This window comes from Athene noctua, chromosome 13, assembly GCF_965140245.1.
Source record: "Athene noctua chromosome 13, bAthNoc1.hap1.1, whole genome shotgun sequence".
Taxonomy (NCBI): domain Eukaryota; kingdom Metazoa; phylum Chordata; class Aves; order Strigiformes; family Strigidae; genus Athene; species Athene noctua.
The window spans coordinates 10,676,011-10,701,460 of record NC_134049.1 but is presented as its reverse complement, the minus strand read 5'-3'; the positions used below and the strand labels follow the sequence as shown (position 1 = coordinate 10,701,460).

Sequence of the window (25,450 nt, the reverse complement as noted above, 5' to 3'; positions counted from 1 at the left end):
TTTGCTGATGATGGATTACCATGTCAATTTAAACGACATAGGATTAATTTGTTTCAATGATTTCTCTTTAGGCTGAATGCCAATCTTTTTTTCTATCTCTCTCAATAATAATATAATAATAATAATAATATAATAATATAATAATAATAATAATTCTTATTTAAAAACCCCAAACACTTTTGAGATCCCACATTAAAAAGACAATAATAGAAATAGACAAGTTAGGTGTAATGTTGCAACACAGTTATAGGTTTGAGTGTTTTTATCTCATTCTAAGGGGCTGAAGCATACAGTCAGTCACATTAAAATGAAATTGGATCCAACGTTTATTCAATAAATACTTGTCTTGTAGGTAATCCAGAGCAGAGTGCTTTTGACACATAAGGACTTAATTTGTCTTGGATAACAAGTTATTAATATGGCACATTTAAACTTGCCACCTACAATAAGGTCATTTAGATCTATAATACGACTCGCAAGAGAACTTCATAAAGCCAGAAACAAAGTTTGAAACTGCCTCTGAGTTGTGGAGCAGACGCACGGCTCATGGTTTGCTCTTTTCAGAAGGAAGTTCAGAGCAAGTAGGAGCCACCCAAACCCAAATGGTGTGCATCTGCTCCTCTTTGAAAGGCAAACGTAAATGGAGTAAGGAGGAAAAAAAGAACCCAAACACACATTTTTGAATGAGTAAGCTTTAAAGCTGTGCTGCGTCTGCTAGCAAACTCATCGCAGCTTTGAAAGTGAAAAAACAACATTTGGTTCCGAGTGGAAATTCGCCCGCATTTGCACCCTACCTCTTCCATGTGCTTTGCAATTTACTTGCTTTTAATAATAAGTGAGGAAGTTGGAACATAATCCACCCATAAATGTTATTGCTGTAATTTGACTGTGCTGTGTTTGTTCATGCATTAGCCGTATATGTAAAGTGAAGTGGGGATGTATGGTAGTGATCCCCGTACAGCCTGAACAAACAGAGATGTTTTGGTACATACTGGATTTCAGACCCCAAATACTCTGCAACTGTTTTAAAATTTGGGAAGCCAGAGGTTAGGTGTTCAGTTTCAGACCTGTCCTAAGTGAACAATGCCTACAAGAGGTGCATCAGGAGGTGAATATTACGTGCATGCAACACAGGACGTGTTTTCTGGCTGGCGATTCGGTCTCCACACTGTATGCGTGAGCTTTATTATCCTGCTTTTATGTATTAAGCTCTTGGTTGCTCTTGCCCTGGCAGATTCTGTCTCTTTAAGTAACTAAATCACATTTTTAAGCTCTTCCTGGGAAAAGGATGTTACACATGAGTAGAAAAATGCAGGCAAGAAAGGCTAATTGAATGAAAAGAGAGAATTAGGTTAAAAATAGAGTACAATCTAGTATCACATTTTCACTAGTGTAACCTGAAATGAAGGTGTCTCCAAGTCCCTAGTGATGCCAGAGTGTTTAGATGTTGGGCACAGATGGAGACACCTATTGAAATGTGTCTGAAGAAGATTAATAGGACTTGTCAGTGTTGGGAAAGCACTGCTTTGCTGTAAATTTCTACTAGCACAAGATGAATTACCGATGAATGCTCAGTTATCAACCCCATCACTATCATTGGACACTAAATCAAATTGAGCAGTTATCTACAATCAGAAAATTTCTTTTAAAAATAGGCATACACCTTTAGGCTTAAACCCTTTAATAAGACAATATCCTCTATGGTATGTGTGTGTTCACGAAGGGATATGATTTAAAGTTTCTATACAAAAATCTTCTACTCGGAAATGAACTCCAAGTTTAGTGTGAAATCAGTGTTGTCAAATAGAAGATATTCAGAAAATATTGGTTATACAATATAATATTCTGCTGGGGGCCTGATCAAAAATGGATTTTCCTGTATGTCATTAGGTTTTGAATCCATCCCTATCTGTGAGAGGGTTTTTTCATCACTCCCCTTCTTTTTGGTGATGATACCCCCCCCCCCCCCCACCTTCTCTCTACCTTAAAGACTGAGCATCCAAATCATATATTAATGCAAAATAGCTGATAAGACTCAGGATATATGTATAATAATAATACCACCCCCCTAACATATTTAGGAAATTACAGCTTAATATAATGAAATATGTGATGAAGGAATCAATGAATAATATTTTAACTGAGAATATTCTCTCTTTTATAAAAGGAGAAGCTGTCACCAGCAAAACTATCCCAAGCATTTACCAACTACTGCTAAAGTATATTAGCTGTACTTACCATGTGATGCTGCTGATGACAATGATACTAAACAAACATTGTATATTTTTAGTTTCTAGGATTTCTTTCCCTCTCACTCAGGCTTTGTACTACTTTGTCCAAGGCGATTTATCGTGGCATGTTTTCTGAAGTCAATTTTTCCCTTTTATTATAGACAAGGGCAGTCATTTATGTTTAGGGAGGGAGACAGGTACAGTGCCTTTATCTGATCTGTGTCCCCAGCCACAGCTACCTTCTTAATCGATGGCAAATTCCCACTCTGGAGGATCAGGCCCTATCTGGGCTACTTCTCAGCCAAGGAATCTATCCTTCCCTTCATCTCCACATATCTTACCTGTGATGTATGTTACTTTTTGAGGAGGGAATAATATACTATTTACCACAAAGCACAGCTTCAAAGCCTTTGTGTGGTTTCCATCTCCAGACAAAGCCTGTTATTTACCACCTTAAAAATTTACCTGAGTAAGGGACAGTAGAAGTTATTGTCTTCATTTCTGCATCCTAATTTTCCGCAGCAAATGCCCTGCATTAGGGTCAGATTCTCACTCAGATGGAAGTTATTAACTTTAAGCAGAACGGAGCCGATTTCAGCCAGCCACAGCCCGTGCCCTTCCAACACAGTCACTTTACAGCATCCCCTTGTTTGTTTTTTTCTTTGGAGGGCATGATTCTTTAAACATGTTTGTTTTACACAGAGCAGCAGTTGATTCCTAACTTTTTTTTCCCCACAAACATGTAAAGAGAATATTAATAGGGAATATTAATAGAGCTGAGGGCAGCACGATGCTAGTTAGATTGTAGTAGCTGAGAAATATGAACTAGTGAACATAATCCATAAACTCCATTTGGTTACTATAATACTCCAATCTGTATTTATTACAACCCCACTCTGATGCTTATACAACAGCAATTGCTAGATTTATACACTCTAATAGTTTCACAATAGGAAAAACCTGTGCTCTTTATCTTTCTTTTCCTGCCCAAAATAACCCCTTCCACATATACTTCAGGCTTCTCTGGACCTTGTCTGGGTTTAATCACAGGCTGTGGGACAAAATGTGCATTATTAAGAAATATAAATATTTTCAGAAGCAATCAAAGGGTTGAAAGATTGATTCGGCATGTAGATTGGATTTAATTCGAAGCAGCTTTGTTCTAATGAGGACTACTGGGATACAAAGACGGCAGCCGCTTATGGCCACCAGTTGGGAACTTCGACTCGCAGCAACCTGTCAAGAATTTCAAGAAACTGCCAGGTATTAAACAGCAAAGTGGTGGGGAAGCCGGTGGTCTATTGTTCTCAGCCTCCTTCCGAGGCTGGATTAGGATTTCGTAGTCCCTTTTTTACTGAAATGACAATTAAGGTTAATTTCTCGCTGCCGGTGGGGCCAAATCCTGCAGTCCCTCACTCAGGGGAAACTCCTATAGACTTTATGGGGGGCTTTGCCTAAGGGAAAGGTGGCAAAGCTTGACTGAGCCCAAGCCCAGCAAATTTGAGAGCCCTGTAGCAATTTATACAGCTTCCAGACCTGGTGAGGTTGCTTTCGGAGTGACTTTTGTTAGATTTTGCTACCTGCACTCCTAGATGTGATGGGACCTTTTTGCACAGAAAGGTGTTTTTCCCTACAGAGAAATACAGCTCCGTGTTGGCTTGGAAGCTCTTGTGTCCTTGTTGGGTGACCCAGCAGAACTGCCGGATCCGTACTGCTTCCAGGGGAAAAGCCTGTAACGTCCAACAAAACATCCTTGAGGTGATGCTGAACAAAACAGGATGCCTGATAGCTTTCCCCTCAGACTTAAAAAACCCCAACAGTAAAATTGCAGCGTGCACCGTGAGGGGACTGTCACGTCACAGGTACTTGGGGAGCACAAGACCCTGACAGCTTTCCTAAATGTCGAGCGTACAGTCAGAATCACAGTATATACAGGATCAAACACTGACTAGTTTCTCTCTCCCCGTAGCCCCCCCTTTGCGTACTTTTGTCCATAAAAGCAATAGAAAGAGAGAAAGCTTGAATTTTCTGAACTGTTTCACCCATCCACAGCTGGAATTCCAAAGTGAAATGAAAATGCCTTTAAAATCAACCCTACATGGGAGCCTGAGAGAACAAGTTTTCCTTTGTTGTAGGGTATAGTATTATTTGCTGTAGGTTTTTGATATACATTCTAAATTAGGCCTGCAAAGGAATGCTTCATCTTTAATTCATCACTCTCAGCTGAAAGAGATTAGCAATGTCTAGCACGCACCCTTCGTATGGTGCTGACCTCATCAAGTATGGCCTGAAATTAATTAGCCTCATTCATTCCAAATGGAAAAGGATAATGGAGCTGCATTTTAGAGATGACCATCACAAATTGTATGCAGCATATTTAAAATCCCTCCCCCCTCGCTCCCCTCCCTATTAAAAAAACTATGTAGATTAAAATTCTTTCCAGAACTTGCAATATGTCAGAGTTGTCGAGGTATTAGGAGCCGAAACCACTCAGTTTTTATTTGTGGAACTGGGAGCCACATTTTGTGTGTGTGGCTGTAAAAGTAGCAAGCCTGTCTTAATGGCAGAACACCTGGAATTAATTTGATATTTCCAGGTGCTCTGGCAAACTGGGGCATCAAGCACTTGCTGTTTAAACATTCTTCCACTGCCTTGCTTAAATCAATATGAAAGTGGTGTCCCTTTGTCATTCATACATGCAAAGTGCTAGCACAAACTCCAGCTTGGCTTCAGAGTCCTACATCACTCATAATCTAATTAGAAATCAGAGCAGAGCTGAAGCAGCATTCTTTGTGGATTCTTGGGCAGCAAATAGGGATACTTGTCTTTTGTTTCCCTCCTCGATTGCATCGTTCACAAGCTTTCACACCACATCTCTAAAGGTGGTTAGGTGCCTCAAGATGTTGACAGGCATGAAGGACAAGATTATTTAGGTATTTAGGTGCCTACCCTGGGTGATTTCAAATGGAATTAAGCAACTGGATGTTACTGGGGAGGGGCAGGGGAGGGCAAGAAAAAAGGGAAAAAAAAAGCTTCCAGCGCCTATGAAAAGCTCTAATTTGTTGTCCTAAACTCTAGCAACGTGGGCAATGTTTTTTCAGGGTAAAACTGCCTGCAGGGTAAATTTACAGAAGTCTGCTCATTTGTACCAAGGTCAGCGGGTACTTGGTTTTGGGCAGCGCAGCCCAGCCTGGCGGCTCAGCCAGCTCCTCCCTGGCTGGGCACGGTGGTGGCGTGTGCTCCGGTTGCTTCCCAAGAGACAGGGAAAGTAGTAAAGAATGCGGGATTTCCCACAGGAATTTGGAAGACGCCCATGTCTAAGACAATGGTGAGGATTGGGCCAAAACCTAGATCCAGTCTGGATCCCTCCATCTGAGTAGCCCTGCCTTGACCTACGACTGCTGATGGATCGCAGCGACGTGGACCTTTCTCTCTCGTCACTCCCCAGCATCAGATCACAAAGAGGGCCTGAGATAATACTGTGAGTAAGATATGTTTTTTGTCACACCAAATAACTCATTGTGAAACTTCAGATTTGGAAATAACAAGGTCAAAATGGCCTGTATCTGCAATGCCAGGTCTTGGGGAACGTTCCTGCAGTTCGTACGTCCAAGGCTGGATACATAGGGAAAACATTTTGTCATATGCCCTGTGCACCTCATAGCCAGGAAAATTGAGAATTAATTATTTCTCTTTAACACAAACAAATATTTGTCTTCCAAAGACTCCATTCATTAAGACTGCCATTGAATCCAGGATTGAACTCATTGTTATTAATCCTAAATGAATTCAAGATTGTCTACCATGAACAAAGCTGCTTGCCATCTGATAATCCAAATTTGCTCAGGAAAAAAGAATGAGCAAATGTTCGAAGCAGCAGGTGAAATCATACCACAGTTATTAAGCCTTCTTTCAGGGGAAGCACAGGATAGATTAAATTGTTATGTTAGGCCATGTTGTGAGTCCACGTCAATTTTGTCTGAGATCTTATCTTAGCTCAGAACCGTTTCCTCCTAAATTAAACTAAATGCTGAAGACATGAGAAGCATATTGACCCAAAGATTCAAAACTTTGGACTCAGCAGCCTTCTGATCTTTTGTCCACAGAGTATCGAGTTGTAAAGCTGTGGAATATTAAATAATCATGATTATCTTCAACTTGCCTAAGTTCATTTGTCATGCTGAAACACTGGCACGGATTTTCCTTACTGTTTTTTCAGAACAAGACATTGATTCTGCCTGCAAGCTGGATTCATTTGCCAGCCACTGATCTTACAGACTGTGGTCCTATACTAATATTAAGTCTCATGCACTAACCGTGGTCTGTAATTCTGTCTCTGGTGCTCTTAATCTCTCCTTTGCAAACACCATTGTCCAATAAAGCCACAAACAAAAATCTTACAATCAAAATGACTGAACTATGCTTGTAGTTCGATCAGCTGTTATCAGGCACAAACAGTTCTTGAGATTCAGAAATGCAGTGTAATTCACCTGGGATAAGAAATCAAATTTGAAAATGAGCTGAACAGACATTTTTAGGAGTAAATAAGTTTCTAAATAAACCAGCTTTTTAATTCCGCTTTTTCTATATTAGTACTGTAAATCAATATAGTCTGCACTTGGAGGAACCAGATCAGTTTGAATTGTCATAATGAAAGATCATCCTGTTTCTTGCAGCACAGCCAAACAAGGAGTTTTACTCCTGACACAAGAGTTTTCTCAAGTAGGGACAACTTACTAACTTATTACAGCAATGATTTAAGCTCCAAGTGGTTCTATCATTTTTTAGAGAACAAATCTCTACCAAAATGCACGACACAGTCCCTGGTGTCAGAGCGCTGGAGAGATGGAGTTCTAGAAGAAATAATGTTGTTTAGATGCTTTTTAAATGCAAACATAACGATGATACATTAAATAATGTGATCTACTCAGCCGGACTTCTAATTATCTGCATACAAACTGCGTGTTAATTCATCACTTCGTTCACTTCAGCTGTAATATTTGTTAGTGGTAGACATTAACACTAAGCCATAAGTTTGAATGAGAAGAAAAACAAGGGGAGTGCAAAGCTGTATATTAGCTTAGACAAGTAGGATGTCATTGTCATCCTGAATTTGTTGATGGCACCAGGCATTAAGTAAGTAAATCTTCAGCTACTGAAATAACAGTTCACTTGCTTTCAGTAATGACATCCAGGAGGCAATGCAGTGGATTTACAACAGCGGGTACCTATGTACTAATAATGGCCACTTAGCCCCAGCCACAAAATAATGAGTCAAAATGGAGATTCACCTTTCCCCTGAAAAAAAGATTTTTTTCTTATTTTAGTATAATTTCAAATGTTCAAGAGTCTGGTTTTGACCTTTTTTGGCAGTGGGGAAGGATTTTTGTCTGTGAAGTATTGAGCTCACGGAGTCATTTGGACAATTTCCGTTCTCACCTAGCAAAGACTATGGAGATGTTCAATGGTGCAAAAAGGCTCCCGGTTTGGGGGTTTGTGTGTAAGGTCAGGCCTTTCTGCGGGCTGTGGTTTGTTCCCATTTGTATCAGACATCACTCACCTATAGTGGTTTGCCCTAGATCATGGACATTGCAGGTCCACACACACACAGTGAGCTCACGTGCTGAGAACAGAAGTATCTTGAGTGGACATCATAGTTCTTTGTTCCAGCTAAATTATTTGGCTACCCTTCTGCAAGATTTTCTCTCCATACATCCTAATTCTACCATCCTTTTCCCCTAATAACAACATAAATGAGTACTCTATAGGTGTAATTACAATAATAGCTCTTTTACTGCAAATACTAGAAGCCTGTAACCTGTAATTCACTTTTTCTGATACTCTTCTATTCTAACACTAGACATGTTATTTTAAAATGTCTAGGACCTGAAAGCTAAATTTATATAGTGATATATAATAGCAATGGAAACTAAGCCTCCTCCTTAGCTCAGGCTTTAGAGCTATGTTACATCTCTCTGCCAGTTGGTGCCTTGTTCACCTATAAATATCATATCCACCACTCTCAGGATGGTTCCAATATCAGAGTTAAACAGGAGGAGGCAAGATACACCTCTGCTTAATTTAAGGTAAGAATCTATGAAAACCCAAGACATACTAGCATGCAATGTCTTCTCTTTCATTATTTCATGGAAAATTCAGGGGCAATAAGGGCATTTGCTTCTCCACAGTGAATCTGCTGCATCTCTTGTAACACCAGCTACCCTTCTTTTCCAGGGATGAACTGTCACCAGACCGTGACTGGAAAATGTGGGGACCAAGCACACAGAGAGGTGGCTGATGCAGCTCGTTCCCTGACTGTCACTGGGCAGGTCTCTGTCATGGCATAAGTTACCAGAGGCGAGACAAACACTGTGAGGACTGTTCCTGTTCTGGCTGCTCCTCATCAGTGCTTTGAGTTGCGGGAAGCCCTGAGAACCGAGGCAACATGAGTGTGTGATCAGGTATTTGCTCCTCTCATGGTTTATATGTGAAGTACAGGGCAAGGTTTCACCCTTCTGCAGGTAAGAACTCAAACTAATTTACAGATTTAGTGTTAGCGATGAGCAAGACAATAATGCTAAAATAACTCATGTGACCCTTTGCCCTCTTCTAGAACTGACATTGTTTCATCATTTTCTCTCCATTTTCTGGATGAAGCAGCCAACATGAAGAGGGCATGCTGGCACACATCCCACTTGATAGGTGAAAAGAACAAACCGACAAACATTTTTAATATGCTGCAGCTTATCAACATCCCAGTGAATAAAGGGTGAATGGTCTTTTCCATTGGCTATTCATAGATGGACATGGATATGCTGATAAACTGCCATTTAGTCCAGAGGCTGGACAGAAATAAATCACCAGATAAAATACAATATTCCTAGTGAAAACCTTTATGGAACGTATTCTTGCCCCAAACCGCTCCTGGAATAGACACAGGATTGCTCCCTGAGACCTGGCAGCTCTTCTAAGTGAGCATATGGTCTGCTCAGCTCTTGCAGTACCGGTGCACAGTGAATAAACACACAGCAATGTCAGAGCAAACAGGAGGCTGTTTAATAGCATGAAATTCTGTGGCTACTTCAAACTTCATCAGTACTTCAGAAATGGATTCCCCTTCTCTGCCGGAGCGTGCACTGTTTGCAGGAGACGTAGGAGAAAACTGAGACAATCTCTTTGGGGGCAGATGGTGTCTGTAGCCATCTCTTATGAAGCTGATGCTGCTGTGGAAGGGTCCTGCCGTGTCAGAAGTTGCATTTTCTGGTGATGCTACATTGGCATCTTCATTTTTCTGAGGTGTCCCCTGATGCAGTGTGACTTGTACAGTAATTGGAATAGAGAGAGGGACCCGAAGGTAAAAATCCCACTGTTAATCAAGGCTGGCAAAGGGCAGAACATTAGCTGAAGTAATTGTATTTCTGAGGGAGTCAACAAAGCCAGGCTCGTCAACGCTAGCAAACAGATCTGGTCCTGCCTCTGTGCTTCTTGCACTGGCAGAACATTGCACTGAAATCACTGGAGTAGGGATAGGGCCAGGAATGAGCGGCTGAGTTGCAAAGCAAATTAATTCCTGCCAAAAAAGTTCAGCTATGCTCAGAAGTATGTAAAGTGTCTGATTTGAGAAGTGTCAAGTAGCATTTGTGACCAATTATCCAAGATGAAGGGGGCAGAGCTATGTTTACATGTACTAATCTTCAGCCAAAGTTTGAAAACTCCAATTCATGGACACGCATCAAATTTCCTTTCCAGGCTTGGCATTTGCCTGTACGCACGCACGCACATTGCTTGGGGATGACAGGAAAACATGATTACGACTTGCAAATAATACAAATAAAAAAAAAAAAAGAGAGGGGAGCTGCCATGCGGCAGCAGCATGGTAATTAAGCCTATGTTGTCATATGCGAAAAAAATCATGGACCGCTGTATGAGTAAAATATCAGCTGAGCTGGAATATGATGTGTGGTGTGTCTGTATTGTTATTTTTCCACAACCTGTGAAGCTCTGGGTAATGATCTACCCCAAAGAATAAGAAGTAAAAGCTGCCTCTGCCATCTTTTGTTTAATTAACATAGGTATACTAATTTAATGCAATTAATCAAGATGGTAGGGATAAACCAGTAACTCACAGTTGACAGCAACGATATTGTCATTGCTATGGCATAGAAGGGCTACAAAATTATAGTAGTGACTGGAAGGAAACACTATGAGTAAGAACAAGCTGGCTGGAGTTTTGGGTAGGTTTCAGAGGTTTACACAGATCTATTGAAATTTAGGGGCAGCTGATTTTTCATGTGGCCAAGTGTTTATCTGCCCCTGCCCTTCCCTTTCCCCTCTCAGACCTTCCAGGGTAACCCCCAGAGTGGCAACAACTTTTAAAGCAATTCTTCTTTCTTCTAACAGGTTCCTGATGCTAAAGGTCTGACCTTAAAAGGAGGAGTGCATAGGGCAAGAATGGGTACCGCAGTGAGCTTCTGGCCTTCAGCCCTTCCAAATACAGCTATTTTGGTAACCAGAACAGTATATTCATGATGGGTGAGAGAACAGAGCCTTCCAGTGAAGGATTTCTCAGCACATTAACTCTATCGGTGCTGGATGCTGTGTCCCTGTGTAGGTTGCCTGTGACTATTTAAGACCCCCAAATGCAGATTTGCAGAAGTCTGCAGCTTTCTGTAACTTCATGGCCACGCTTCAGTGCCTGCTGCATCTGAAAACTGAACGATTCTTCCTGGGGATTTCCATGTAGATCTGGGGACAACTGCAATCACATGCCACTGTGAGTAGTTCAGACTTGGAGGTCTTGTCTGCAGGAGAGGCACAGCCTGGTTTGCTATAGTGCAACTGTCCTCATTAACGTTCCTCAAGCCCTGATGTACTGGGACAACCATCATTGGGTAAGAAGATGGCTGAGTTTTTTGGGCTCATTCTTTTGGCTTCAAAATGTTAAATGGGGTGATAAATAATAGTAACCGTGTCCCTTTTTATAGTGAAGTTGACACTTGCCTTCTAGTAAACAGACACAGAGATGACCCTCCTCATTTCAGACATGTCACCAAGCAGCCCCTGGGATGGGAAGGGTTACTGGCCATTTACCAAACTCTGTTTGACTTGGGTTCATGGGTGAGAGATGAAAGACACTATATTGCATTACCAATCCCTGGGGCCAGGCAGTCTCCCTAAAGAAGCATTTCATTTAGCAAGGCAACTGCCGGCCCATGGGAATTGGATAGCTAAGAAAAAGAGGAAGCAGTTTCAATTGCAAATGCTTTCTTAGGGCATATGTCTTAAAGCCACATGGAAACTCTGCTTCAGTGTGGCAGTAGATGCTCCAGGACACTTAATGGCCAGCAGATTTTTTCCTACAATGTTTCTCCCTTTCTTCTCGCCAAAATATCCATCAGGTTACTCATGGTATTTCTGCCTCTGCCCTATTCTGTTTTGCTCCATCTCTGTTGGGGATATGCCCCATACCTGGAGCAAGCCCAGTGCAGCAGGTGTGAACTGTTACCTTTTCTAAGAGCTTCAAAGTCTAGGCAACATGCTTTCTTCATCTCCCAGATGAAACAAGTAGCCCTGGTATCACACTTACAGCTGTCAGGAGCTTGGAAGAAGAGGAGCATTCTCCTGAACATTTCAGTATACTAGAGCCGAGATGCTAACTGATTTTCTTGGCTATAGTGGAGAGGTCCTTGCTATCGGGGTAATCCAAGTATTGCCTTTTTACAGATGATGGATGCAGTGCTTAATGTTGCAATGGTTACAGGAAGGAGAACATCTGCTGCTCAGACAGACCAAAAATTCAACCTGGATTCAGCCCGAGTTCCTTATGATCTCAAAATCCAGTGTTGTGCCAAATTCATTAGCTATGGTGAAATTCCTCTTTCGCTTTTCTCCCTTGCTGTTTGGGAAGTGAATCGTGAGACGTTCAGAAGTTGCATTTGTTGTTTGATAGTTTTATATAATGGTTGTAATAGTGAATCTGCTGAGTCAGCAGTTCTTTCCATGTTTGTTTGTTTATTTATTTAATAGTCCATTTCCAGCAAGTTCTTGTTACCCAGTTCCTGCTGACAATCAGGGAACAGGAACAAGTCAGCTCAGAAAATGAACGACTAGATGGTAAGTGAAAAGAAGAGTAAATGCAGGCCATTCATGTGACAGGATCCGATTCATTTTTGTGCCAGGGAGAGTTTTTTAAATGGGACTTCTCCCAGTGGAGACCTTGCAATGCTCAAGGCCTGCTTCACTATAAAGACAATACATAATTATTCAGAGCTTATTATTATTTTTTATCACTCATTTTCTAGTCACATGGAGAAAGGGCACAGATGAGATCAGGACCTACTTTATTGCCATGCACTGTACAGATTGTACAGTACACTGTACTGTACGAGCCCTATAAAAGGAGGCAGACAAATGCACCCAGGCTGAAGGTTGAAGTTACTGGTCTAAGATGCCAGAACCCATCGACAGAAAAATGGGGACTCAGCCTGAGACACTCTATCCCAGGATCATGATGCTTTAGACATCCTTTTTTGTTTACATTTATTTCACATCACTGAAATGATGAATTGAATAAATGCCATGTCCTTTGAAGCATTATTTATTGTATTTATAGGAAACAGTTTATCTGTTCTCTCCGGCTAGTGGAAATTATTAAGAGTGATAAACTCATCAGGAAAAAATGTAGGTTGGGTGTGACAGGGAAATGTGTGTTTTATTCTGCAGTGCTGTCTTAATCTCTGGTTTTGGTATGACAGACTCTGTGGTCTCACTGATACTGCACCATCCCACCATCCTGTTCCCTGCTTCCAGGCTGGGGTCACAAGTTGGACTTGGAAGAATCAACTTTCATGCAGAAATGTGACTGGGATATGCATACTATTTCAGGGTAAGTGGATTTTTGTTTAATTTGGGTTTTATATACAATGTATAAAGTCCATACGAAGTTTGTTGTTAATCCCAGTCTAGATGTGAACTGCATTTGACCACTACTTGTTCAGTCCCATAAAGTATACCTGTGTACCACAGCAACATCTGCTCTATTTATGTATTAAAATTATTTTACCAGGTCAGCCCTTTGGAATTCAGCGTTTCATTCATAAAGGATTCTATAACACACACCAGTTGTGCTATCTCTCTTCTTTCTGATGAATTAGGTGATTTTTCTTATGTCTATTTACATTTTAATTTATTGTAACATTTGTTTACTTTCTTATTTAAACAATTGAGACTTTTACAAAAGTAGTAAGAGCCAAAAACTAACTCTCAGAGACTGAACGGATACTCATTATAATTTTCTCTTTAGTACTTGCAAGTTTTGGGTTATCTTATTCACCCTTTCCATGTTGACTATGTTTTGTTAGTTTTCCTCAGATCCAGAAGGCAGTGATAATGGATAATGTGTGTTATAGGTTTCTTTACAGATGAAACTAATGAGGTGTCCCGAAGTCGAGTAAGTACTCAATACCAGCAACTTATATTGGCACTCTGTGCTACTGCTGCTGCTTTGAACCTATTTATTTAGTCATTTGGACTTTAACTGCTCAGACGCATTCCCTTCTGCTGCAAGCAGTGATACAGGAAGGTGTGTTTTAAACCATGTAGTCATTTCCATCTTGTATTTCATGAGGGGTTATTCTCGTTTCAGAGATGAATCATTCAAATATCCTTCTACAGATTCCAGGTGAGTTACTCACATTTAGATGCTTCCAAGTAATACACAGAAAGGTGCTGAGAAAATGAGGAGTTTCTGCCTAGTCAAAAAGCAAAAGTAGATCTGAGCAAATTACATGTACTAGTGCTCAAAATCCTTCTAAGGAGACCTGGGGCCAAAGGGCTCCTACCTTCAAAAATGTGTGGCCAACAGGGATGCACAGTACTTGCTTTACTGACTGACCCATCAGCTGCTCTCTGTCCCCAGAAACAGTTCAGGAAATGACTGAAAGTATCTGAAGACATAAAAAGGATAATTAAGTTTCATTGTGGGAATAAGAAGGTAATCTGTCCAGACAAATCTAGGACCTAGTATTGAAAATTGTAGCATCTGAATATAAAAAATGAGTAATTTTGAATAAAGATGTCTATCAGGACTGTAAATTCAGAGAGTAAAAAAGTAGCTTTGCTTAATAGACCATCTCTCTCTCCATCTTCCTCTAACTCATTTTCTCGTTCTCTTTCTCCCTTTTGTGTTATTGCAAAAAAATGCATGTAAAATCTGATATCGAGAATGCTTTAGCTTCATTTCAATCTTCTCTCCTCAAAATGTTTTGTTCCACTGTGAAGATTCTCCCTAGGAGATAACCTTAGGCATGACTGCACTAGGCTTGTAGGGCCACTTATTTGCAGAGAGAACAGCTCTATTTTGAGGAGTCTCTGAGGCAGCCAGGTCCCCACTCTTCTGAGGCTCTTAAAGATGTTTCTGAGCTGGCATGAGAAATCGCCTGGGACTCAGAGCAGATCACAAGGTGCTTAGGACAGTATTTTCTCTGCACCTATTTTTTGCTGAGCAGAATTGCTGCACTATAAACAAATGCAAGTTTTGCCTCATTCTTAGATACTGTGAGTTATGAAACCCCACTCTAGATGTAATGAATGTATAGATCATTTTGACCAGATCATAATCTATTAGTAAATAATGTTCCCTGAAAATGTATAGGTGAAATAAAGAACTTCTTGCTACTGTATTCGTGCTGTATTGGTATCAAGGATTACTGATGAGGCCAACATGATCCTGAAGCTTTGTGCTACTGATGTTTAAATGCAATGCAGAACTAACTAGAGGGTTTGGTTAGCAGATTCCTTCCTGGATTAGGATATTCAGGATTTATACTCCTGGAAGCAGGATCTGAAACTATACAAAGTTTACCTGTCCCTAGACTTTATCACAAACCCCATACTTCGGTTCACTGACATGTTCACTAAGATTTATAAAACTTTTCTATTAGGCTCCCCTTATTTTGGTAGTGTTATTAATAGGCGAATCACACAACAATTTTTAGAATGAGCATGACTGATATAGCAAAGCCCTATAATACCTATGACTTCTTCACTGTCCATGGAGGAAGCCCAAGGATACCAAACTGTCTGAGACCTATGGCCATTTGTCAGCACAGTCGCTAGGCCATGGGAAGGTTAGTTTTAAAGAAGATGGTACTTAAGGGACATTTGTGTGACACATGCTACAGTGTCCAGAGATAGGAGTCTATGTATTTTGCTCTAAATCTAGACAGGAAGTCACCAGGAAAAAAGGGAAAGAAGCACGGGGGAATAAAAGTACTTTTGAAAGAGAAGAAATCTACATTTCAATGAAAATCCTTTCAAGGCATTTCAAATAAGAGTCTGAGAGAAATAATTACAAAGTTTGGAGAGAAAGAACGTTAGCTTTGATATCTTTTTCTTCTATGAAGCAATTAAAATAAGCAATTTTTCAAATACTAAGCAGAAAATTACTAATGGCTGAACCCAAAAGCTTTCATTTCCTTCTTGGGGCCTTTATTCTTCTAAAAAAAGACAAAAAAAAATGTGAAGGTGGTTTTCCAGATAGATTAATGCATAAAGCAGTCGCTAGTTGGATGTCATAAAAACTACAGCAGCATAGAATAGCTGAGATTAAGAGCTAGATTTAAATCATGCAACAGTCCAGTTAATATCAATGTCTAATTAAGAAATGCATAAGAAGTCTGTAATGTTGATTTGATGGAGAAAAACTCTAATAGGGTTTCTTTTGGAATTTTCCATTTCAATTGCTGTGTAGACTTTTAATGGATGTCCTATCCAGTCTTTGGTATTAGCAGGAATCATCCTCAAATTAAAACCAAGGCCTAAAATGGAACGCAGGTAGACAAATTAGCTCGTCTGGGAAGCAGTCTGGGTAGAATGACAATGTGAGCTCAAGCCAAAATTTTTAGTACAAATAGAAGAGAACAAATGTCTCAAATCTGGTGTGGAAACCCTATCTGCTTATCATTTTAAGCAATTTAAAACCCTGTAATTTTAAACAATGCAATGTTAACCCATTTCCCCACCTCCCTAAGCCTGCTGAAATCCCTGACAATTCATACTTAGAAATTCAGACCACTAAGCATTATTAATTAGTATTTTTGAATAGGAAGGCTTTCTACAGTTATGTATATTAGTAGTATGTAGAGGTGGGCTCTTCTTTGCTTGCAGTGGGATTTAGAGCACACAGTTCCCTATCACTATCAATGAATGCCATTAATCTCCCACTCCTCTCTGGGCAACTAAAGCTCTTAAACTCTTTGAGCAAAACTAAACCTGAGGCATCTGCTGTGTCACACAGATCATCCAGGACGTTAGGTCTCTAGATATGAAAGGGGAACTGGTTTTATCCTGCATGTCACTAATGCCCTAAAGTTGTTAAACTAGGAGCAGTGTAACTGTTAGTACGCACAAATCCACATTGCAAAGAGGGGGAAAGCACAGCACCGGATTAAAGCAGGGTATTTGCTATCACCACTTTGTTGTTGACCCAACAAATCCGGAGGGAATTATCTCAAGAATCCAGGAAGACAGCAAACTCAAAATAACCCCTCTGACCCAGGCAGCAAACACACCCGGGAGTAATTTTTAAGTTCATTAGAACACATTAAAATACAATACATTGGCCGTGCTAAAGCGAGGCATATGATTCCATCTGTCTACATATTTTTTCCCAGTACTAAATCCATTCAGAGACCTTTTAGAATCGTATCAGTAAGGCTTGTCACTTCACTTAGCAAACAGATAGTGGAAAAGACTGGAGGTAAAATCAGAGTAACGGTGAAAGTTTGGCACTTCCGAGCCACAGTCATTGCCTGAAATTCGTGCTTGACATTGCTCCATTGATGAATGAGGCACAAATATGTCATATTAAACAGTGGTACCGTGGCCCTGGGGAATGGCCCAAGGATTTTTCTCCTTGAAAGAGATGGGAACTAGGATGTTCTGAGTGAGGCATTTGCCTTCTGAATGATACAGAAGGTCTAATGTGAGGACATTCAGGTCATCACAGGAGTCTGTTCCCCCCTCCTCCCCCAGCCTTGACTGTATGACTGGGGAGGTACCATGGGTAAAGATGCTTCTAGATGATTGTTCAAATGGAGCACTGCTCTAGCAGGGTGCTTTGTCCGCAAGCTTTGTTGGATTAGTGCAATAATTAAAAAAAAAAAAAAAAAAAAGGAGTATGAAGCAGTCTGTCTTTTACAAAAAAACATGCAACAGACAAATAAACAAACCATAACTTGTGCAACACACTTGAGAGCCACAAATTCTGTTACAGTTTTGCTAAATGAGAGGAAAAATCTTCCTTTCCTCCATAAAACCATCCTTCTAGACATTACTGCAGTCGTGACCTCACTGCACTTCCTGGATTCTTTCTGAAAAGATTAAAATGAACCAATATACCAGTGATCTCATCACAGCGTAAAGGACATCTTACACAGGGAAAAAAAATCGGGAGTTCTTCAGTGCTTTGTTTGCATCAAGAGTAGGTAAAGCACTATAACATCATTGTGGAGAAACACTAAAGGTACAGAGAGGCATTTTTCCATCTTATAAACTATTTGGATTTATCCTACCTGATCCTGCCTGTCACATCTGTCTTCATTTTAGTTGTCTCCACATCTATTCTCTTTCTTTTTTTCCTGATTTTCTCTGTACTTTCCCTGGTCTTTTCTATGCCCTTCATATATGTTTTAATATATCTGATTACTTTGAACTACTTACACTACTATTCTCAACTGCATCCAAAATACATTTTGCAGAATACATACATACAATCCTGTTACACAAAAGTATTCACACATTCTTCATCTATAGCTTACGTTATTCTGGGTAAGAACATCTTTCCTATATGTATATACAGTTCTCAGGCAAAGGGCTCATGGGTTATGACAGCTCTCATCTACTTTGAAGCTGTTGTATCTTCTAACAGAAATCAGGAGGATGAGTAGGGAGAGTTGCTTTGTTTTCTTTGGTAGGAGAACCTGTAAATTAGTATTTATGTAACCTAGAATCCCACATTTTTAATGTATCACATTCTGAGGTCAGAAGCTAGAATATCTTCAGAGCATGAAGAGTACAGCGTTAATAATGTAATCTTATCTCTTGTGCCCATAGGTACACCTCAGCTCTGTCTTGAGATCACACCATTAAGCAATGAGGTGACAAACCGGTTTCCTTTCTCAAGCCAAATGTCACGTAACTGCCCAGGGGCCCATATTGGTGGTGGTAGTCTCCCCTGACTTTTCAAGGAGAGATGTGCCCGTGTGACCCATTCCCATCCTGTATGCTTGTCAGGAGGAGACAAACCTGCTCATTTCCATCTGTAGACATTTCTCAGCCAGGTGGAAAGCCACGAGGCATCAGACTGTAGGCTGGGAGGCATTAGAGCAGCCACCTGTTAGACGCTGAGAAAGAAACCTCCAAACACCATCAAGTGGTGAGGAATTCCCAGGTCTAAAGCAGGTGGATGTAAAGGGTGATGGTACTTTTCTACGCACCCAAGATTTGTTACTCCTAGATGGGGCAGCAGACAAACTTCCAACCCCAAATGCTCTGCAGTTGATAGATGTGATTTAGTGAGGAGAGCCCCAATCAGGATAATACCTGCCACAGCATTCGTAGAAGTCCAGAAGACCCAAGGAGCAGTGCAGAGCATCTGTTACCAACAAGAAAATAGTGGGTGAGAAGCTGTTGTAATTCCTCGCCCCAGGGTCCTGTCTGGAGGCACAGACTTCCCAAGGCAGAGGGGAGCTGGAGAACTCAGGACATTCAGTAAAATCTCACCCCCCTGCAGATTTACCAGGTCAGCTCTGTCCAGGTCAAAGGAGTTGGGTAAGGTCCTCAGGTCTACCCCAGATTCATTGCTCTATTGATTGTGAAGGGGAATTCATAGCAGATCAGGATCTTGAACTGAGACTGGCCTACCAGCTGAAGTTGTATGAACAAAATCATATATCCCCAACTACAAATAAAACCGATGGCCAATTGTAGCCTAATCATCACTTCTGCCAGAGGAAAGAGAAACTCTTTGACATAAGTTCCCTTGGATAAAATTCTTCTTTTCCAGATTAAAGAAGGGCTGCAGCTAATACATATCCTGAGACATAATGTGGATTTGCACCTTTCCCATTAAATATAGCTGGTTTGTGTCCAAAGCATCGCTTCTATTCCTAATGCTCAGTTATATCATTACAATTTCTACATTAGTTGCAGGTATGAAATGCTGACTGATTCGCATTTCTCTTGCTGTCAACAGGAGAGTAATGTGTGTCCAAGGCCTGATTCTAGAGGTGAGGTCACCAGGATCTCCATTTGCACATCTGCTTTGCTAAACACAAGACTGGAGATTTGCAAAGCTCCAGTATGTACAAAATGGAATGAGTTCACTGGGGGCCATACATGAGAAAATGTGCTCATTTAGTAGGCAGGTCACAGAATTTTCCTGCTATACAAAATATTTGCTGTTTTACAACCAGCAGCATTTTGCTAGTCTTCACATGTGGATACCTGTATGCTCTATATTAATAATGAAAAAAGCTACGCTTCATGTTACGTGATACAAGAGAAATCAGGATACCAACAGGTTAAAAACCAGTCAAATACATTAAGTAGCTTCAGAAAGATGCTAATATTCACTGTGTGCCTGCTTGGACTGTGCAGATACTGAGATGAGGAGACTGCCTGATCAGAGCTCCCGGAGGGATGATAGTGCTGGAGCCTGTCTTACACAGAGGCATCCAAATTTGGTTTTGAGGGCTTCAAGAGAAGCATTCAAATATTTCTACTTCCTGCTGTTAGTGGATTTTCTTCATACCTTGGAAAAAGTCTTGCAATTATAATGTGTTTGCACTTGATACCTAGATAATGGTTCTTGCTCAGGGACCTCTAATACACAGTATTTTCTGTCTTCTACATTTTACATGAGATCAAAGACTAATCATATATATATATATATACCAAATTATTTCTTGTTTTCTGCTAATCTAGAATATCCTTCAATATCTGCAATAAAGATTACCATGAGTAATCTATACAAACTATCTTTTTGTCTTGTATAGCAGATATTTTTGCCTTTTAATGTCATCTGGTTATGACATCATGATTCTGGTTATTCTGGACTTACAGGACATTTTAAACACATGCATTGAAGGATCATTCACCACTATGCACTACACTTTTCCTCCCTCTGTTTGACTATGTCTAAAGCTTTTTGAGGTAGTGGAAACAAAATTGATTTTAATGTCCAAAATGAGAAAACAGGGATTTGGTCATCAGCTCTTCATTTCATTACATGGAATTTAGACCTACCATCCCCATAGTGACTTAATTTGAATTAAAACCAAGTGATTTCAGAACTCCATAGCACACTGGGGAAAGCCATGAGCAGAACTCATAGGTGAGAGCACATTTCATGAACATCTGAGAACCCAGCCCTGAGACTATGCTGCTCAAAATGGACATCTCCTTAAGGAAGCTGTTAAAAATAATTTTCACAAGGATTATAAGACATGAACTTTTAATACTGAGAAAGGGAAGCACTAGATTTTTAAAGAAAAGCTTGATTCTGAAAAAATTCATTCTAGGATGGTTTGCGTTGGAAGGGACCTTAAAGGTCATCTAGTTCCAAATCCCCTGCCACGGACAGGGACAATTTCCAATAGACTGGGTTGCTCAGAGCTCCATCCAACCCGTCCTTGAACCCTTCCAAGGAGGAGAGATCCACAGTTTCTCTGAGAAACCTGTTCCTCATCACCCTCAAGGTGAATTTCTTCCTTATATCTAACCTAATTCTACTCTCTTCCAGTTTAAAACCATTACCTCTTGTCCTATCACCACACTCCCTGTTAAGGAGTCCCTCCCCAGCTTTCCTGTAAGCCCCTCACAGCGGAGGTGCTCCAGCCCCCTGATCATCTTTGTGGCCTTGTCTGGACACACTCCAACAGGTCCATGTTCTTCTGTTGGGGGCCCCAGAGCTGGACCCAGCACTGCAGGTGGGGTGTCACAAGAGTGGAGTAGAGGGGGAGAATCCCCTCCCTTGACCTGGTGGCCACATTTCTCTTGATGCAGCCCAGGACACTGTTGGCTTTCTGGGCTGCAAGCACACACTGCTGGTTCATAGTCAGTTTTCCATCGACTAATACCCCCCAGTCCTTCTCTTCAGGGCTGCTCTCAATCCACTCTTCACCCAGCCTGTATCTGTGCTTGGGATTGACTTGACCCATGGGCAGGACCTTGCACTTGGCCTTGTTGTACTCCATGAGGTTTGCACGGTCCCACCTCTCCAGCCTGTCCAGGTCCCTCTGGATGGCACATCCCTTCCCTCCAGCAGGTTGATGGTACCACACAGCCTGGTGTCATCAGTGAACTTGCTGAGGGTGCACTCGATCGCACTGTCCATGTCACCAACAAAGATGTGAAATAGCGCTGGTCCCAACACTGACCCCTGAGCAATGACACTTGTCCCTGCTCTCCACTTGGACATCAAGCTGTTGACTGCAACTCTGAGTGTGGCCATCCAGCCATTTCCTTATCCACCTAGTGGTTCAGCCATCATTATCCTGGTATGCTAAAGGAACTGCTGTCGCAGACCTCGTGGCTTGTATGGCTCTTCATGGAAGTGGCTATTGAATTAGGAGGTGTCCTTTCCCCCTGAAATTTACACCAGAAGTTCAGAGCTGTCATGGTTCATCAGGATGACTTCATTACCTTCCTGATAGGAATTATATTTGTTTCCCTGGGCTGTAGAATATAGACATAATAAACTAATGAAATGGAATGGGGAAAGAGATACAGATTTTCTTGGGATGAAACACAGAAAAAAATGGGCTTTAAAAACATTGGAGTATAATATGCTCAGGATTTTTAAAGAAAGTTTAAAGAAACATTTTTAAAGAAACATTTTCCAAGTGCATGCCTGTTGGTTTTATTTTCATTTTTGCCATGCATAATTATGAGAAACTTACAGACAACTCATAAGATTTTTAGTTTCTGTTGAGAATTGCCTTTTCCAAGATAATTCTGTATGCTATTACTTTAGCCCACTGGGTATCATGTAGGCAAGGTGTAAGATTATACACATGAATATTTCTGTCTACCACATATGCGTGCTGAGACAATATCAACTTATACTTCGTCCTGTCATTGGTCCTTATTCCATAGAGGATATTCTTAATTACCAGCAAGACAATTTGGTAATATCATATAAAGTGTTACAACATCATTTCTGTGATGATTTACACCTGCTAAGGGTCTGATCATTGAATCTTAAACCATATTTTAAGTTCAGAAGATAGAGAATATTTTTTCTATAGGACACTGTTTCTATTTTTAATAGAAATACTCTCCTTTGTTTAATTTATTGGCACAGTTCCTCTAAATGATGTGGAGCTTTTGAACATGAAGACACCATTTTCGCACAGTTGCGCTGCCCTGAAAAATTTAGAGCACACTTCTGTACCAGCTTAAATCAACTCAAGTCTAAATGCCTAAACGCTATTTTCGACAACTGTGCATGAGGGACGTACCTTTGCAGGGATTCTAAAGAATACAGAACTAAAAATATCTCGGTTGCAGAGCAAATTCACTGTATTCCTTCCTCCAATTTGTGCTTATGGTTATATACATTTTTTAACTCTTGCAGGTTTATTCGTAAATCTGTTGGAAATTATTCCATTGACTCAGACTCTGTTTTCTACTGGATTAAGGAAGAAATTTGTACATCAGATTTGCTGGTGATGTCCCACTAATGAAATGGTGAATTTTATAAACTCATCAGGGAGGGTAAGTGCCCAATAGAAAAGATGTCAGATAGAGATCCAGAAATTACAGTCACTTGTAACAGAAATATAACAAGGAATGCTTACTAATGAGTCATGAATTTCTTTATAATTGCTTCCACATTTGGTCAACCTTTTCTTAAATCATCTACAGAGACCCTGCAATTCATGGGACTTTTGATAGTTGTTATGATCAGAACAACACATTTCATAGGATAAAAATTACTTACGTTGGGAAGGATTTTTTCCTCCTCAAATTACTTTTCCGAGGATTTATTTCAATCCCCAGTTATTTTCTTATCCTCCTCCTCATTTTCTATTTCTAATATAAAAACAGGGGTTCGTATCAATTTAGAAGAGAAATAAAACTAAAGGAAATTCAGGCAGAACTTTAAAGCATGGTCTATTTTAAAGTTCCAACTCAGATAATAAGAATTTTCTGTTTTGTGCTGTACTTCTCTCATGAACTCAGTTTTCCATAGTGCATTCAGTGATGTAATAATGCAAATCAAATACAATTTTAATAACTCCTTCCATTAAAATGATCTATTAATGTTTTAAGACTTCAACACTTATGAGCATGATTCTAATTGCATGAATTTGCTGCGGGCAGGTTTTAGAGATCTGCCTGATCTTCAGATATTTGCACTGTTTGGATTATTTTAAATAAATTAATTTTTGGAAGAGCTTCAGTCTCAGTAACAACAGTTGGGTTTGATAGTGGTTTTCTGGTGGGTAATTGTAGGTATCTGCTTTCATGTGAGGAAAAAATGGATAATTTAGAACTCTTTGAAAGGAGATGGCTGAGGTTTATACAATGTCAAAAGTTATGAAGGATGTTCTGAAGAGTGGAATGTTTATTCACTATGTTAGTACAAGGTGCAAAAGAGGTTAAAAGTGAACAAAATTTTACGTCTGTCATGCAGCACAATTAAACCATGGGACTTTCTGTCACAGAAATACCAAAAATATAATCAAATTTAAAAAGGAATAGAAATTCATGGAATGGTTCCTTTGTACCATTAAACATTATTGTTTTATGTAACTTCTGTCGTCAGTCTCTAATGCACTGAGTGACACGAACAAGGAAGATGCCTCAGGAGAAGAATTAGCTTATGTTTGACTTCTGTCATTTTTCTGTATGTCTGCTAGGGGTTTCCGCCACAGACGTGGTGAGGGGCTAGCTGGACCTTTGGTCTAACCCAGCACAGCTACATCTAGGCAAGACAAACGGTTTTTTGAAAGCTTGTTTGTCTCTCCAGAAACCTGTGAAAAACCTCAGGTTTTCCTGTCATTCTGCAGAGTGGGATGAAGACAACGAACAAGATGGGCCTTGGGAAAAAAAATAAGAAGTACAGCAAGAGTTGCAAAGAAAGCATTTGCTGAGTGGCCTGGTAGGCTCTTGGCCACTGGCATGCTGGCTCTCCTCCTCATACGTGTTATTATTCCCCTTGAGCATCACTTGAGATCTACAGCAGAAGGTTCTCTCTTTCAAGCTGAACCAAAGCATCAACACAACCTTGCACTTTTGATTCAACATTTCTTCTATAGAGAATTTACTCCAATTTTTGTTCATGACAAATGCCTACATAAGCCTTGAACAAATGACTGTTAAAACTAGAAATGGTAATTTTCTTTGGAGGTTCAAGAATTCCTATTTACTGAATGTTGCTAATTGTGCACTGAGAAGTGATTCCTGCAAAAAAAATAACATGTCCTTTAGTGAATATGGCTTTACCCACTGTGGCAGTGTTAGTTCTTCTGCCTGATGAACCCTGCGTCTGGCATGACAGAAAAGAAGAAAATTTCCTTTGATATATCAAGGGTGTGTTTTCCTTGCAGGATGGAATCCTAACAGACTTCCTACAGAGTTTATACACTGTCAAAGAAGTTGTGTATAATTTGTGCAAAACCTATGAGAAATTTTCACGTCAACAGAAACACTTTAGTTCAGTCCTATTTGAGAGTAATGGGGGGGACAACAGGTCATAAGTGTACAGGCTTTGAGAAATGCAATGAACAGATACTCAGAAATATGGATAATTTCAGCAGTATTTGAAGTTTCAGTGCTGGATCAACTCAGAGCATGAAGTTCTCTATTATTCCTCCTCAGAAGCCATCCCAAACAAGAAGACCCTGAGATACTGAATTGATGATACAAGTGGATAATGTCTGTGGTTTCCTGGAAAACTCTGTATAGGAAAATGCCAAACAGGCAAAAAGGTTTGCAGGGAATCATGTGGCTTTAATGAGGCTTCTCAACTGAAAAAAAAAGATGTTAAAGACATTTCAAAATCATTCCAAGTGTCCCAATATATGTTTTTCTAAATTAACATTTATTTGCTTTGAAATACAGTTTGGTTTTAATTTTTAATTTGTAAGTGAAAGCAAAAAATGAAATATTCTGAAATTACTGAAGCAAACGGCTCAGTCTGATTTTTTTTT

At 40.2% G+C, this 25,450-nt stretch overlaps 1 long non-coding RNA gene across 3 annotated transcripts; it reads left to right on the top strand.

Moving 5' to 3' along the window:
• Positions 1 to 2,136: 2,136 nt before the first annotated feature.
• Positions 2,137 to 25,433, top strand: LOC141965528 (uncharacterized). Of its 3 annotated transcripts, XR_012634472.1 has the most exons (10): positions 2,137 to 3,494; positions 3,868 to 4,093; positions 5,528 to 5,712; positions 8,466 to 8,692; positions 8,845 to 9,585; positions 10,632 to 11,122; positions 12,258 to 12,344; positions 12,986 to 13,116; positions 22,870 to 23,009; positions 24,308 to 25,433. It is a non-coding gene; the product is annotated as an uncharacterized LOC141965528 (long non-coding RNA). The 3 variants fall into 3 exon arrangements; XR_012634471.1 differs by having other exon boundaries at positions 12,258 to 13,116; XR_012634473.1 differs by lacking the exon at positions 8,845 to 9,585 and having other exon boundaries at positions 12,258 to 13,116.
• The last annotated feature ends 17 nt before the right edge of the window (positions 25,434 to 25,450 follow it).